Source organism: Euwallacea similis, chromosome 11 (genome assembly GCF_039881205.1).
Source record: "Euwallacea similis isolate ESF13 chromosome 11, ESF131.1, whole genome shotgun sequence".
Taxonomy (NCBI): Eukaryota; Metazoa; Arthropoda; class Insecta; order Coleoptera; family Curculionidae; genus Euwallacea; species Euwallacea similis.
Genome location: NC_089619.1, coordinates 266,231 through 273,913, shown reverse-complemented (window position 1 = coordinate 273,913; position 7,683 = coordinate 266,231). Strand labels below are relative to the sequence as shown.

Genomic DNA, 7,683 nt, shown 5'->3' with positions numbered 1-7,683 from the left:
TCGCAAGTCCTAACAAGCATCACTAACCATTTCTTTGTGAAAAATCAAATTTTTTGTTCGATTTAGAAACCTTTTTATTTTGCTCTATAACTGAAGCTATTTTAGAGTCATTTGTAAATATATGAGGTAAATGACACCATTTTTACTGGAGATTTTTAGTATTTGGCACTGAGATATGGTAGTTATAAGCTATTTATATATTAAATGATTCTCATTCTGATTGGAAATCTGACGTCTTATTCCCTGTATTATATGTATAACAACTGTTTTACCCTTTTTTAATACTGATTCAGAATTTCTCAGCAAAATTTGCAAACACAAATTTGACTTTTTCGTGGGCACCGTCATGAGAGGAATTTTTTTAAATACGGACCGAATAGTTATGTGACATTTTTTGAAAATCTTTGAGTTTATAAATAAATTTTTTTGTGAAATAAAAAGTTTTACTTCTCCCTTGAGCAGGTATTTTTTGGACAAATAACTATAAGCCCTTCTAAATTTATTAGAAAACTGAGAGTTTGAACGTCGAATTTGAGCAAAGTCGTTTTTTAAAACTTAGGCATAAAAATATGCAAGGTTGCGTTAGTTTAATTGTTTATAATAAAGAGACCAAATTGCTGTCCAATTTATTGCAAGAGCAATTACTCTGAAGGAAAATTGTTATGGGGAACAGCAGTACGAGTAGAAGATTAAATTAATGTAATGGTTTTTCAAGTATTCAATTTTCCCATTAAAAATTCTATTAAAATTGCAAAATAGTGGTTTAAGCTCCAATATGATTCGCGAAAGTATATGGATTTTGCTAATATTTTATAGAAACTGGACTTAATAAAATAACTAAAGTACATATCTTCCTACACGATATGCAAAAATCGACATATTATATTTAGCTTTGGGAAATTATTGAACTAAATTATTTAAAAAAAAATTGAATAAACTGTTGCAAAATATGTAATTTATTTAATTAATGCAAATGCAACCAGGGAGAAAAATCGGTCGCAGAAGGAGCGCCGGCTTCCTCTAGGCAAAATTAGAAAATGCGACCCACACATTTTGAAATACAACACATGTTTTCAGAAAAAGTAGAAACTCTGGAGATTGTTCGACCTAACAAAAATAGGAAAACAATTCTTTAATTTTTTAAAATTTTGTAATTTTTTTCAGCACTTATGTAATCATCTATTTTGCCCTGGGACCAGCTGCGTTATCTTATGGTCTTCTGGTTTTCATAGCATCTTTTGTCTTATCAAATATGCAGTGTAAAGACGCCTGGCGCCATGGGCAAATGGAGCTCATTAGAACCTAGCTAGAAGGGACAATATAAAACCGCCCTTAACCATTAGAAATGCATCCTTCTTCTTCATAATTTTCTGTGAGTAGTTATGCTGCGAGTCTGATAGTTGTATGTTAGTTTTTTGTACAATAAAACAGTAAAAAACGACAATTGTGCATAATAAAGAAACTTAATTCATGTTGAGATCGGAGACTTGTCAAACCACCTACGTAAGAACTTTGCAAAACTTGTAAATGCCTTTTTGGTCGAATTATGCCGTTGACTTCGTTAACCGAGTTCTTCATTTTTGTAAACTTGATTGAGGTGCATTATTTAACGGTGAAATAAATTATTTCGTAAATTGTTCCTGACTTTGCTGTTCCAAGATCCATTACACCAAACACATATAAAGTGCGTTTATTTAAATAGGACATCCTGTATATTAGCAAATGCGCTGAAAGGCAATTAAATTTCCTTTAAAACGATGCATCATGTTCCTACACTTAAACAGTCATATTTCGCTAATAAATTGTGTTTCGTGTATCGTCTCCAAACAGCGAATTATTTTGGAATTAAACGTGAAAAGTACAGTGGCTCGAACCCAGCGCAGTGGCGGAGAGAATAAATTAAATTTTATGACGGAATTGCAGGACAAATGTGCTATCCAACATTGTTACAGAACGATCTACTTCTTTTCTTTTCATTTGTTTTGGGAAAAGGCCTAATTTGATACCAGATTTGATCCATTCATGATCGTTGTGTAGCAAAAGATCTTCAGAGATGCAACGAGTTGAAAAGAAGTTTTTTTATATCACCTTAACGGACAATTCTTTTGTCAGTGAGGTCATGGTCCGATCAACTCAAGTAACGATCTCAATAATACAAGATGAATGTTCGATGTTACGATATTGGACCTGGACTAGACCACTGTTGAATCGCAATCTAACGAGTGATATGATTACTATTTTCAGGCAGTTAGGCTTTTAATTTGAAATTATTGTGTTATCACACTGGTTCGTTGGAAACTGAAATAGTAAGTTGGTCATTAATTATAATTAATTACAAGTAATTAACTTAATTAACCGGTTAATTACTTATACTTAGGAACTGTAAATTACTAATTACTCTTCGTCTATAGCTAATTTACTACTTTCACAAATTTGGAAGAAGGATTGCGATGAAATGGAATTTCTTACTTCTGAATTTTAAATTTTATTGCAATTTAATACATCGATTAGACACAATAATAAAATAGCATCAGTAAGTTAAATAATCTAAGTACCTATGTAAGTCAAAAACTTATTGTAAGGGATTACAGCTAAAGAACGTTTTTACGAGTAGTTCGATGTTAATTTAGGTACATAATTATATTAGAAAAAAATCTGTAATATAGAGCCTTTACCCAAACCGAAATATCACAGCTAATAATTACTATTTTTATACGAACTAATTTTCAACGAATCCTATATAAATTATATACAAAAAATTAAAATACATAACGTAATTGACATCAGTACCTACATTCCAAAATACTCTTAGGTAAAGAAGACTTTAATAAAATTACATTATACCTATACGAAAGAAATAGCTAATTTTATTGATAACTGATCGATATATTTCAGATTTCCTGCTGGATTTGGACTACCCTGTAAGGAACTGGTGTACCTAATACACAGATCTATGACCGCTATGAATGAAGCCCCATCCCATTTATCATAACATTGGCAAGGGCGTTTCGTCGTTTTCTCCAGATTCCCATTCCCTGGGCGTGATATTGAAGCTTGCGGTACCATAAATGGGTTTGATCTTCATTCTCGGCCTTAAAAACATTTATGAATTATGCCCGATCATTAGTTACATTTCGCGCCTCATCTTGAATATGAAGGTATCCTTATTCAGTAGTTCCTGTACCTCAAAGTAGCTTTGTCAAGCGGGGTCAGCAGCAATGACGCACCGATCAAGGTAAAGTGGGTCTCTGAGAAATGAATATCTACCATTCTTGTCTCTCACCAACAGCAACGCTGCCTCCCTTACTCCCGAATTCCTCGCCGAGAAAACCAGACTGTTCTCTTCAGTTTTCTCAGCTGGTGATTTTGTTTGCGTCTGAAAGTAAGATTAACCCTATAACTGATTTCCATCTAAAATCAATAAGATTACTTTTCCATTAATCACCAACAAGGCATTCACAGGAGTGAGCTTGATGGTCCTGCCCTTCCTCCAGTTGTTATCCATAGGCTGAGTAAATAAAAGCTTCCCCTCCAAAACAAACCGGGCTTCCTCATGGTTCCACTCTAGCACATCCACTGCAATTTTCTTAGCTTGATGTTTACCAAGTCCATTTCCGTACTAGATCTACGAGCGGGGTTGCTGCCAATCCTTCTCCAGAGCTTACTAGGCACGTCTCAGAATTCATGTGGTTCAAATGCAACTCGATCTTGTGCTGAGACTCCCGCAGTTGTTCCCGAGCATCATGATGAGTCGGAGTGACCTTATATAGTCTAGCCAATAGAAGCGGATATTTGGTCACTCGCTGTACTGGTACCATCAAGAAGGAGTTCAAATTCATTCTGCGTAGCATTGTGTTTTCCATCTGAGACACCCTGAGAAAGATTCTCAGCAGCTCTTTGTCTTTCTCTAAGCTGGCTAATAGAAGACTGGCATTACCTAGAAGACATCCTCCCTGAACGTTACCAAACAAGTACAAAACTGCGGGATTTTGCCTTACCTTGCCTAATACGGTAGGTTTCAAATGCATGCAACATAGGCGCAGCTTCTAGGAACAGTTTACCAATATTTACAGTAAGAAGGTCATCGTCCCCTTGATCTAAAGCAATCTCCACAGCATCTCTGAGCCTCTCAGCTAAAGCCTGGCTATTTTCCAGCAGTTCCTCAGTGTTTAAAAAAATAGCCGACAGCTGCTCAGGGGTCAGCAACCCAGCTACCAACATGGGCTGTTAAAACTCCTCCAAGATTATTTGCAGGTCTCTGCTGTATTTCTCTTCAGTCTCCACTATTTCTGTAATGATTTCTTTCCGTTCTGAACGCTTCTTGATGCATTTCCTGCATAGCAGAGGCTCGTTTTCGGTTTTGGAGTTTAAAGATGAATCACAGTCTTCACATGAGGCAAGCACTTCGGGTTTGATGCGATATTTGCTCAGGCTTGATTTGCTGGTTTCTGAGCCTACCCCTGAGTCGTTGCGCTCCACTTCAGCTGTTTTTTGGAAAGTTACTTTGTCATCTGTAAAAATATGTAGTTAGTAATTGCAATAAAGAAGACATTAAGACCTGCCTGAGATTATTAAGGAATTGTCCTCGCTAGAATCACTAACTGTGCTCATATGGGACATCCTATTGTAAGGCTCTTTGGTTTCGTCATCTGGGCCGGAATTAGAAGGGTAATGGTACGTATAGCCTTCCTCCTGTTCAATTCCGCGTTCCTTAGCGTCCACCAGGTAGCTGAGAATGTCGTACTTAGACGCGCTCTCGAAGATTGACCTAATAGGAAGACTTAGTATACACTCTAGCACACCATAAAATGACTAAAGTTACCTGGTGGTGTACTCTTTGTCTAAATGCAAATCGTCCAAAATCAGCGACGGAGGAGGATTCGTGGGCAGTGGTGGGGGCATTTCGATCTCCTCATAAATAGGGTCGCTGTTGCCATTACTGACTTTGATACTTTCATAATGATGATCGTCCCCTTCAGACACCTCAATGTTCCCAGTTTCAGCCAAAAGCTCATAAAATTTGGTCCTATTAACCAGCTCCTCTTCAGTGACGGAGCTTCGATTGCTATGGTCAGTGTAGCACTCTAAACTTTGATTGAAGTTCATACTGACTGGAACCGCTATCCTCTGATGCAGCATCGTACTCAACAGACTCATACTTTCTTAATCTCAAAAATGAGTCTTCCACTGAGGTAGGAATGTTGGTGTCTTCAAGGGGGTACTCCAGAAGAGACTCAGCCTTACCAAGAGGAGAGGTGTGCTTGGGAAACTTAAGGTCTCGTTGTCGCTTAGCCACATCTGACTTGCCACAGACATGGGGGACTAGATTGTGCCGCACAGCTTCGACAGGGTCTCGAAGAAGTTCTTTGAGGAGTTCAGACGAAGACACTGAATGTAAGTCTACAGGGGTTGATTGAGATCGCTTGTTATTTTTAGAAACGTGTTGAAAATTCTGCTGAGTCTCCTCTTCCTTCGTTGAACTTTGGCTTGACTCTACTCCAGAGATGAAAGTCCCGGTGATATAAATCCGGCTACTATTGTTGCTGGTGTTAATCTGAACTGGTAAGCAATCGTCATTGACCACTACGGAAGATTGGTACAAGGGGACGTTGTCGTTGATCACCGCAGAATAGCAATCATTTCCATTAATCAAAATAGAGGTTTTTCGCTGATGATTGTCAAACATGGTAACATTCTCTATGCAGCTCACATCTGTGTACTCTGGGAATTCATTCTTGATTTTGATCTTGTGCATAGGGGTAGGCGGCTTAATTTCCACGATGGTTTTACTTACAGTAGGAGACTCCAGAGTAATCGATGCTGGCGGAACTTCTGACAAGGTGATGATGTTGACTGAAGGCTGCTTATTACTGCTCCTTTTTCTTGGAGGAGCTGATGGCGGTACTGGCGACTCAATGCTTGTTTCAGTTTTTACAAAGTTATCAAAGGTGCTCTCAACAACGCTTGATATGGAAATTTTGTGCGAATTTACTATTTCAGTGGGCAGTTTGACGACTTCAACTGGATTTTCATCTTCGGTTTTCTTTACAACGGTTGGTGGTAGGGGAGGCGGCGTATTCGGTCTTTGTTTCGCAGGGCTCGTTTGATGTTTTTTAGGTATAATCCCGTCCAATTTTGCCAAGTCTTTGTCGGAAAAAACTATTCTAGAGTCGCTACGCTTTCTAGACCGCAAGGCCATAGTATCGTAAAAATTGACGTTTCGTAGAGTGTCGCTGATGCAGTCGCTATTACTACGATAGATTTTTGGTGCCTTTTTATCTTCACTGTTCGATGATACCGTAGGTGCTTTCTCCATATGCTGTATCAGCAATTCATCCTCCACTTTGCTAGTGTTGTTGTTAGTTTCAACGTGTTCCAAGGCATCTTCGAAGACTTCATCTTCGCCTTCATTGTCCTCGTTTGTTTTACTAAAGCTTTCAAGTGGTTCTACTTCGGCTCGACCTTCCTTCAAATCAATCACATCAACAAGTTTGGGAATTGGCGCCTTATCATCTTCCTCACTGCTGTCATTTTTACCTACAAAATTAGAATTTATTAAAATAAGTAAGGGTTGACTTCAGACGTTTTTTGGAGACCTGGATCTACAAATTGGACCTTCTTCCTTGGTGTCAAAGGAAGTGGTACTGGGATGTAAAACTTGGATCCAGCCTTTCTAGTAGACGAGGGGCTGACAGCTTCTTCGACATCAGAGTAGGGCGAAGAATCGCTGTTATAATTTGAGCCCCTTTTCTTCAAAATGGACTTAAATCGACTCGCAGTCAAAGCATTCTAGGAGTAATCTGGCTCTTTATATGGGGTGGTAGGCGTTGATATCTAGTGAAGGGAAATAGTGATAAAGCGCAGTATCAGTAGAGCAGAGTTGAACTTATCAAACGTACTGGCGAATACTTCTTGGAAGTCTTAGAAAGTTTAGTTTGTGATGCCTGTTTGGTTGAAACTTTGGTCGTGTGCCTATTGCAATTTTTAGGACTTGCACATCTTCATACTCCAGTTGAGCATCTGCACCTTTTCACAACTTAATGCGCTGATCGTTGTCTACGTTCTTGGGCTTTGAGGCCTCCACTTGTTTTTCATTAGCCATTAGTTCATATGGATTAATGTCGCATTCCAAAATCGACTTCCGCCCGAACGTGACTTTGCCATTTGAACATTTTTTGTGGCTGGCAGATTTGGTCTTTTCTCGAAAAGGTGATACGCTGGAAGTAGTTTCTGGCACCGATAGTCTTCATCTCCGCATTAAGTCGTAGGGATCCGCAGTTGATAGTATCGAGGGCCTCACGGATGAAGTAGCTCGAATAGTTCCAGCACGCACAGGGGTGCTGGGTACCATCTGCTGACTGGTAGAATAACATCGTACCTAAAATATCGTTAAATGGAGATATTCGACAACACCGAAACTAAAAACTAACAGTTCCAAATTTTGAGTCCCCGGGAGAGAGAGGCAGCCTGGTACCCTTGCATTTCTTGCACATGTAAGGTGACTTCGTGGAAGAGGATCGTTTACTGCCAGTGAGATAATCAGGACACTGGCAGAGCACCAAAGCTGGTGCTAGAAGCAACCCACCAGAAGCACGTACGGTGCCATAGAGCCAGGGTTCCGCGTACCTCATGGATCGCGATAGAGCTCCTGTTGTGGATGAAGATCGATCAGCGACGTCACCA

The 7,683-nt window shown here is 39.1% G+C and overlaps 1 pseudogene; it reads right to left on the bottom strand.

Annotated features, from left to right (window-relative positions):
• Window positions 1-2,960: 2,960 nt before the first annotated feature.
• Window positions 2,961-7,373, bottom strand: LOC136412144 (uncharacterized; annotated as a pseudogene).
• Between the last annotated feature and the right edge of the window lie 310 nt (window positions 7,374-7,683).